Source organism: Camponotus floridanus, unplaced genomic scaffold (assembly GCF_003227725.1).
Source record: "Camponotus floridanus strain SB8 unplaced genomic scaffold, Cflo_v7.5 scaffold121, whole genome shotgun sequence".
NCBI classification, from domain to species: Eukaryota; Metazoa; Arthropoda; class Insecta; order Hymenoptera; family Formicidae; genus Camponotus; species Camponotus floridanus.
In genome coordinates, this window is record NW_020229239.1 from 240,702 (window position 1) to 250,999 (window position 10,298).

The window sequence follows — 10,298 nt, forward strand, 5'->3', positions numbered from 1 at the left end:
CTATATTATACACTATATATTCACATGATAAAATCTTTTTTATAATAATTAAAAATTATATAAATATATAAAAAAAAATTTTGCAACCTAATTGCAAATCTATGCGTTTATATACGAACGTGCGTGCATATGTTTTCATATGTACAGTGAAATATTAGATGCATATAGCAGAGAGAAAAAAAAATATATATGGTTATTTATACATAATATATACTCATTTTTTGCTCAAGTTTAATTAAATTTAATATATATTCAATTACTACTTGATAATTGTTATCTCTGCTGAATATATATATATATATATATCATTATATCGAATGATGTATCTTTCATAATGCTATCATTTTTTAACTTTATATGCACTTTTTCTTAATTTAATATAAAATATTTTTACAATTTTAATTTAATTAAGCATCATTATAGTAGAAAAAGTTTATTGCTAGGCACAATAAAGTTTAACATGATGCAAATACGCATAAATAGAAATATACGGATACGAAACAAACATGCATCTATCTCGTATGTGCGTACGTGGCTGCATTTGACAGGCGCACGAGTCAACAGTATTCTATTCCTTGTAAAATTATTGATTATTGATTAAATTATTGATTAAATTAAAAATTATTGAGTAAAGAAAAAGGGCATATTTCACAATTCTGTGGTTTGAATGTGAAATCAAATGCTTTGCTTAAACTATCGAACAAGTAGTTTTTACGTAATAAAATAAAAGATTTGAATATACATAATTTTATATATATATATATATATATATATATATATATATATATAATTATTTGCTAAAAAATATATTATTAAATATTTATTAATATTTAATAATATATATTAATATATTATAAATATTTAAATATGTTCTCATATTTCAATTTAATATTTTTTTATCAAAATGTTAAATATTACAGATTTTAGAAGCAGCTAAATATGACAGTTTTTTTATTGCCTCATAAATTAAAAAAAGGATTGACATTAAAATTGCATTCATAGTTTCAGAGATATTCAATACAACATGGAAGATTCGAGTATGCTCGTCGAATGCGTATGACTATATATTTACAAAAATGTCGATGGCTTTGGGGCAATCAGTCTTATAATAACGAAGGACAGATATTGTGCTGCCCAAAAGAGGGCTGCGCGCAAAAACCTGTCTCATAGGGATGTCCATTGCGAGTCGCTAGCCTCGAAGCGTCTAACAAGTGCCTTATTTGTTGAGTACACCTTGATATCTACTACGTATGTACTTATATGTACTCGAACCGCGCTATAGTTTCCACGATGGCGCAGAAACGCCGTGTCGGAGAACGGTGAGAGCTATAAAGGGGCTTGTCACCTGAGAATGCGGACAGCTCGGCGAGGCTTGGCATTAAATACCCGCGTTCCTTGTGCTACACCATGCCTATCGTTTACAGCGACCGCTGTTCCTGAAAAATCTGGCTAAGAAAACCCACCAGATTTTTGTTTAGCATTAACTCGTTTACAGGTAAAAAACAAATTTTGTCTTAAATGAACATATTATTTGTATTCTCGAATGTTTATTTCGTGTGTCTCACTCTTCTGCCATTTGATTTTTAATGACAAATTTTTTACGCATGAAAAATCTCACAATCATTCTGCAGTTAATTTTAAATAAATTTAATAGAATTTTCATATTTAATATAGAGATATTTGATATTTAAAAAAATTGCTAAAAATGAAAACATTTTTTTGATGTTTCATTGAAAATAATTGATTTCAAATTAATATCAGAGAATTTATCATGATCAATAGAGGAGTGGAATACCTTGTACATTCAAATAGATTGAAACATAGAGGGAAGAGAAAGTATAATAAATTTAATTAATTTTAACAAACGTTCATGTGGCAACATGGATAATAACAAAAATAAAACAGAAATAAAAACGGCAAATACTGAACGTTTCGAACATTACCTTAAAAAGAGTCGAAATCGTTTTTACAATTAAGCGATCTCTGCGATCTCGGCTTGATCGACTCTGAAACACGATTACCTCGGCGTTTCCTTTTGGAGTTAAAAATTGCTGTGACGAAAGGAGCGAAAAAGAATACGGAGAGTGTGACGAGGACGGCCATGTAAAAACGACGAAAAGTCAGACGCCATGAAGCTAATCCAATTTCATGGGACGAGATTTCATGGGGTTTGCACGCGTACCGACCATGTTTTTCCAGACAGAATCTTTGTTACTGGCGCGCAACATCCACCCTTCTCGAGAGTCCTTCGGGCCTATATCGAAAATAATGACTGCGGTTAGCCGCCGAGCATTTCGTCTCGGTTCAATTGCCTCGGAATCGTTGCAACCACCGCAGCTGCGAGTAATACATGAGATTGGAATACCTATCTACTCACGCGCATTGCAATTTTCGATTCCTTTGATCGCTCTGCAAAGCATCGCGACTATCGAGTTGAATCGCTTCTCCAGAGAAGGTGGAAAACGCGTTTATAAAACGAAGAAAACGATCCATTTCCGATATAAATTTTAAATAACGATTTTACATAATCGTCCAGTCTTATAAAAAAATGAAAGGTTTTTCGATTATATAGGATTAATTAACAGTAATAAGAGATGATGACTTGATTGAAATTGCATACTTCAACGAATAACAATGTGCGTCACGGGGGGAGGCGACCGTTAAATTTTGCGCCTCCATACGGAATTATACAGGGGGATATATCGGTCACAAACAGCAATTGTCCGGTGTCACGTTTAATTGACGGTTATAAAATGTAGCGCGAGCGTGCAATCGAGAATAATTTGGCGTGAGTCGCGCGAGCCGGCTCGGCTCTCGGAGAGGAGATGCGTCGCCACGTGATTCCTATAATTTTCTGGATTCATGTTTAGCGAAACGTCAAGTGGGTAGGTGTCGTAATACGTGTCCCTATCATTTCGCGACATTATTATTAGATCGACTGCACTTTGCATTACGTCCAATTATTATTATTATTCCCGGGAAAATTCTCTCTGCCATTTGAAATATAATACATGCGAAATTTGCGGATAAAATGAAATTGTTATAATCATGAGTTTCTACTTCGATGAATATTTTGATACATATGATATATCGGACAATATTAATAAAATGCTAGAAAGAGAAGAAATTTGCATAATATATATATTTAAGATATTTTTTATCTTTTATGTATGTATATAAGATATATGATATATGCATGTGATTATACATCATAAAAGTTATATAATGTGATAGATATATATAATATATGTATTACGTAATTAAGCACAGTGCGGTCGGGAACAATTTGTGCTATAATATTGTTTCAGGAGACGTGCTTCAGCATATGATTCCTATAATTTTCAGGGCTCTTGTTTGACAAAATAACAAGTGGGTGGGTGTCGGTTTTCACACCCATGGCTCGGCGGGGCCTCTTCGGGGAACGTAAAAAAGGCCGGCATACGAAACCGGTCCCGATGAATCTTTGTTATACTGGAGCCCCCACATATTGCTTGCCACCTTCATGTATGCGCCTATAAGGATGAAACGGCCAGAAAGCTTCAGGACTGTACTCGGTATGAAAGACACCTACGCTTTCTATTTCCGGCTGTCGTCAAACTATCTCGATAACATCTTGAAAGAACTTAATATTAATGATATGTGATATTGATATTCTAATAACTTTTGAGGCAAATGTATTATTATCATTATATTTTTTTCTCTTTAAAAAGAACATCGGGGATCGAGAATGAAAGATTTAGTCACTAAAATTATCTTAAGAGAAAGCGTAATGTCTTATTGTTAATTTTATCAGAAATATTTTATTTCGAAGACAAGTGGCTATTAACTGAAAATTTCCTTTAAACGTCCTATTCTGCAAATTAAATATAGGCGTTAGGTCAAATTAACGTATTCAACGGCGCGCCAAATCCGCCGAATCCTCATTCATTAGCTCAATTACATCACGCCTGATTAAAATCGAATGTAAATCATAGCTCACATGAGTCGGTGATATCACAACTAACTCATACTCGGAATGTTTTGCAACGATTCGAAAATTTGACTGAAAAAAATCGACTTTTGATACTTATTCTAATCAAATATCTCTCATCCTATTTTTTATGTCATAATTATAAAATTCTGTAGCAGCAAATTTTCAATCATAATACTGAAAAAACCACAATTCAAAGATCTCGAAATTATTACAAATTATTATTACATCCTTCTTTTCTGTTTACATAATGGTTAAAATTAAAATTCACTCGAAGCTGATTAATCGATACAAGAGATCGATTAATCTCTTCACTGACCACTGTCTTTTCTTCGTGGTTCGACTCTTCGGCGGTATATTTTCTTTGATCGAAAACTAGCAGTGGCTTCAATTCACACCTGACTCTTGGCGATAAAAAGACCGCCTTTAAAGATATCCGTATCCCGGTTCTGCGTAGGCACGAGTCCTACGAGGAAGTAAACTGTTGTTATCGTAGCAGGTAGTCGTTTCTACAACGCGCCAGAGAGCGAATTCATTCGAGTGCTCATCTTCTGGAGAAGGAGACCTCCGGCCACTATTTCTCTTTTCTCTCTCTTATATTCCTTATTCTTTTTCGTGATAAACCACTGCAGGCGCGCAGTATCCTTCGAAGCAGTAGTCGACAGGACGATTAATTATCTCGGCGCCAAACGGCAATGATGAAGGTAACGATGGTCGATTAAGATTCAGAAGAGAGACAGAAAGAAAGAGAGAGAAAGAAAGAACAAGAAAAAAAGAGAAACTTCTGCGAAAACCTTGAAGAAAATTAACAAGAAATATATACTTGGTCTGCCGGTTATGTCAATTTTTTTCATTAGATTGCGCGATCAAATACTAAGATTACTCGATGATTAATAGTAATAAACGCAACATTTAACGTTTGCTTAGATCGGTTGCTTTGAGATTTATATTTTAATTTTGACATCCGGTACGTACCCGCAAGTTAGAACTCGAACAGCTTCGAGGACCCTTCGCTAAGTAGGCACAATTATGATCGATTATTCAATGTAACCTTCCACTTACTAATCTTGAGCATTGGTCGTTGGCTACAGATTGTTATTTATGAGAAGGCGAGTACAATATACTTCCGAAAACAAAAAAGTATTAGCCCCTCGGTTAAATCACTGGAAGGATTTGAATAATCATTGACGTGAGTCAGCTGAACATCCTGTATGTATGACGCAATGAGAATAAAAAGACTATCTTATTTAATTCTTTATCAACGCAAAATTATCTTTGTTCAGCTGACAGTATACATATATGCATACATATAATAAAAAGTTTAACGATTTATCTCTATCAAAATTTTAATTCTTTGTTATATAGATATATACATTTACAAACACATTTTTCATGATATTTTAAATGTAACGAGAATTATATAAATTATATAATTTTGTCAATATTTATTTTTAGGTTTCTATAGAAAGCCTCAGGGCCACATTCTGTTGCATACAGGACTGAAGTATACATGATACATGAAGAAAAGAGAAAGAGACAACGAAATGGAAAGAAAGATCGAAAGACCCAAGGGCCTGAATGGCCTACGGACGCCATGGCACGTTAGTTGCCAGACGGGGCTTTCGCTCTTTTATGGCTCCGACGTCAGGCCATCGGATCCCTTGGTTCCTCTCGAGGAATGAAATATACTTCCACGGCCAGAACGATCCTCGTAGCTGGCGCCGAATAGATTGGGATTTTCAGGGTCCGACCTTCTTGCCCGCTCACTTTGTTCAACCATTGTCGTGCAACGCGTCGAGGCGTAAGGTTCCTTCGTAGAAGACTCCTATTTATCATTATGATCCTTTCGACATTTCTCTCTTTTAAACTTTAACCTATTATTCGCTAAAGGTCACATACAATCGATAATTTATGAAAAATACAATAACGATGAGATATATTGATATTTTTATGCAATAAGCATTTTTCTTTTAAAAATTTTTCTTTTATAAATTTACAAAATTTTAAATATATTTAATATATAAACTTCACATTATAAGTTTTTAAATATAAATTATAAATTCTTCTCTGTAAATTATAAATATATAAATATATAAATTATAAATATATATAAATTCTTTGTTGCATCTAAATCTTTCTTGACTCTAAAATTATAAGATAAATTACTCAATTCTCTTGGTAAATACAAATTAAAATCGAATTAAAATTAACAAAACGCATTTATATATATCTTTATATCTCAGAGGCTTTCTGTATTTATATATATTTTCATATTTGTCGAAGAAAAACTTGATTCTTTTTCATTAGGATTGCGATGGTTTTCATTTGTTATTAACAATATATTTCGCTTATACTGACGTTGAAGAGGATTGACAAGAATAACACCACGAGGGGCGTCCCATTCTCGATTCGAGATGGCGCGAAATAACAGCAACAAAAATTGATAGAGGCCGATCATGGTAATTGTGTTCCGCCGCGTCACGTCCGCGCGCAACAACCCGTTGCGGCTCTTCCTTATGTCAGTTCGTTCGTCGTCTGTCAGCGTAATATATTTTCAAGCGAGACGAATGGATCGTGATTTCGTGGAGGAACACGAACTCCGGGCCCCTTTGTTATCCATTGTCGCGTTTCTTCGAAGCCGGACAATGACGGTATATGAAGGTGAGATCTCCGTCGCCCTCGCATAAAACGAACGCGGGTAGAAGGGGGTATCTGATTCTAATCCTGAAATCCGGTTCGAAGCTCCGGATTGTTGGCGCGACGCTTCTCTTTTTTCGTTAACACGACGCTTAAAAAGTCTCGGATCCGACGTGACTGTCCGAGACATTCGTGAATAAGAAACGAGGATTCGTTATCCGCTTACGGTTGTTTTTTAAATGGAAAAAAACATTGCAATCCAATTTATTTTAAGATCCGGAGGCTTATCATAAAATTTTTTCAGCGTCTCTTTTTTCCTCTTCCAGAAATAGCGAGATTGACGTCTCGCAATCGTCGAATCATTATGGAATCTTCAACGATTCAGTATCACGCATTGTCATTTGCTCTCCCAAGTTCGTTAGAGACGCAGAGGCAGTTAATGAAATAGGTTTCGCGATAATTATCCGCGATAATTACAGCGAGCGTTCGTTAGCCAACTATAGCAATTAATACGCCTCGCATGCATATTCATCGTTCAGCTTATTCCGACCATTTCCGGAAGATCTTCGATAATTCATAATTAAGCGTTAATCTTAAATTAATCCGGAGGCAGGGAATTATTCTTTTCAATAGACGCCGCGATTTCTCCGCGAAACCGATGACATTGATTGACGGCGACCGAGGTATTAATTTTTCTTTCAAAATTTACTCCGCTTCGAGCATGATTATCTCGCATAATCTTCGGCAACAGTCAACGAATCGAATCGATTTCCGGTTGAATGAAAGGCGAGGCCCTCGTTCAAGTAGGCTAATTGCGACTAGTCGCGCATAAGATGTTGCCATTGAAGTTAACATCGTCTTTACAGACACTTTTACGTCTCCCGCGCGCACGACTTTTATTGCGTCTTTTGCCAACATCTGCAAATCATTATAAGTGCACGCTATAGTCTAGAATAATTTCTGCGTCATACCGAAGATCGACGATGAGGCGAATGCTGAAGTTAGACTAAAGAGCCATCATTTACTTCGAACAACATAGTCGAGCGAGCATTAGTGGTTTCCAACGATGCACACTCTATAAGCTTAATAGCGATGTTAAGTGATTTATCGTCAATTGTCGAAGCTGCTTGTCTATCCCATTCACGTGTTTTCGCGCGACAACGCTAGCCGCAAACGAGATTAGTGTTTACATTAAAATGTAGAAGCGTGAGAACAATGGAATTTTAATTACGAGATATTTAAAATATCGATCGGTTCTAATCGAGATAAATTCTCGACTCGATAAATACACAGAGAAAAATATCATTCTACTGCCAAGAAAAGCGATTATTTACTCAGTTTATTTTTCTTAAGTAATAGTTTTCTTCGACAAAGAATATATTCTTGATAATAGTCTTACTCATCACAAGTATTAGAAAATCTCATTATCATGTACTGAAAAGAAGAATTTATTTTTTCTTATTTATTTTCTCTATTTATTTTTTCTTCAAGAATATCGTAAAGTTGTAGGAAAAATCAAACTTACTTTACGCCAATTCTAAGTAGTAAGCAAGCCAAATTTTTGTTTTAATTTATTATAATGTATAATATTTTTGTTATAATTTATTATAATATTTTTGACTAAAATACTGCACTTATTAAAATTCAGAATATATTCAATTAAATTTAATGCTTGTGGTGAATTTATGATACTAGTCCTACTTAAAATAAATAATATTTACTTGAATACAGTATACATTTTTTTCTACGTCCGCGTCAAAAATTCAGTCTAAATCAATCGAAGAGAGATGTAGAGGATTCGAAAACAAAATCCACATGCATTCCGCGTAAAATATCCCAAGTAATCAACGACGATCGGCTTCGGGGAAAAATCCTATAAAGCATCGCGTCGCTCGCTGCATCTCGATCTGGAATCAGCGCGCGTGGACGTCTTTCCATAAAAGTGCCGAAGATCATCTCTAAAAATATAATGACTGACGCCTTTTAAGCGCGAGACGGACGCGCTTCAATCTGGATCTCGCGACTTGACGCTCGAGCGATATACGCGCAACAGGTTACGCTGTATAAGATCATAAAGCGCGTGTATCTCGCTGCACCAGCGACGACCTAATCTCGATGCGAACCGACGTGTTTCGCGATCCGATCCGCCAGCTGCAACGCGAAAGAATCGCTACGATAGCGCTTTGTTTACTCGGGAACAGTGCGCCTTTTGTCGCTCCCGTCGTCTTTATGCAACTTCCCTTCTCGCTCTTTTGTACCTGTGGAAAATATGCACCGTTAGAAAAGATTTGCCGTAAAATCTTGGAGATTTACGACGCATAAATACTTCAACGAACAACTTGACGATCATTTTTGGTAGAAATGCAATATTTTTTTCGCAAGTCGCTGAAAATTGACACGAGATTTATGCCTGGCCGTAAGACGGCACGCAGGACAGTTTGATTTAAAATCGCGCTACGATTGGGCGTCGGGCCGTTTGGGAAGCGGTAGCGAGTAGTCTCGCCCTCCCGAAGCGTGAAATATCGTTGTCGGAGTGCAACAATCTTCGGGGCCGAGCGCGCCGCGCCGTCAGCAATTAACCGGTAATCTGATATCGATACCAGGATACTTCGCGCGTCGAGTCGAGCCGAGCCGAGACGAGTCGCAATGTACCCGAGGGCGCAGCCGTATCGTTACTTAAAAACGCAGCGTGATGCACACCCCCGACGGCGCTTAATCGCAGACCTTTCTTCCATCCTCGAAATACAGTTCTTTCACTTTCATTTTTCCTTAAACTTAACGAAAAAAATTGAGACTTAAAAGGAAGAAACAGGTATAAAAATACGAGAGAAAAAAATGAGGTTCCCTGTCTTTCGATTTTTCTCCCTGCTCCTCGAAAATGAGAGCAATCATGTTGTTATGCTAGTTGATTTTTCATTTCCTTTACTTCGCGCGCATCTCATTCGAAATCAAATTTCCTCGTTTATCATTATTATTATGTACGCTTATATCAAAGTGTCATTATATTGTTACGAATCGACGCTAAAAATGAAATATTCAAACGTGAGCTTTTATCGAATTCAATCCGCGCGTTCGACGAGCGCATCCGATTCAATCGACTGGGACGGGCCCGCCAGAATAATGCAAATGCCGCAAAGTTAAAGAGAGAGAAAGAGAAATCCCGTTCGCGCGCATCCCGCGGGTCGGAGAAAGAGATTCCAGATTCTAGAGCCCGCTAGGCTCTAGATTCCGCGGTGACGCGCCGCGCATAGACATTCGCGCCTTTCCAAGGAGCACCACTCGAGTCGACCCTCCCCGTCCCGCCCCTCGTTCCGGAGAGTATCGCGATCCCCGTACGTGGGCGAGAGGAGGAGAGAAAGCGAGAGGGAGAGAGAGAACGAGAGATCTCCGGATCTCGGTGCCGTCGTTCGTGGCGCCCGAAGGGCGCCGTCGCGCGCCTCCCCGCCAACGAAACGACGCCAGGCCCGTAAGCTCCGCGAACACGTAAACTTCCTAAACAATAACAGAGATTTTTCATGGAAAAGACGCTTCCAAAACAGACCCTGATCTCTTAGGGAGATAATCCTCTAGACAAATGATCTTTGAAAAAATCAGCTCCGGACGGCAACGACTTTCAAAGATAAGGAGCAAAGATAAGTATGTCGCAATCGTATCCACTGCCTGTTTTACGCACATTTTTTTTCTCACGCGA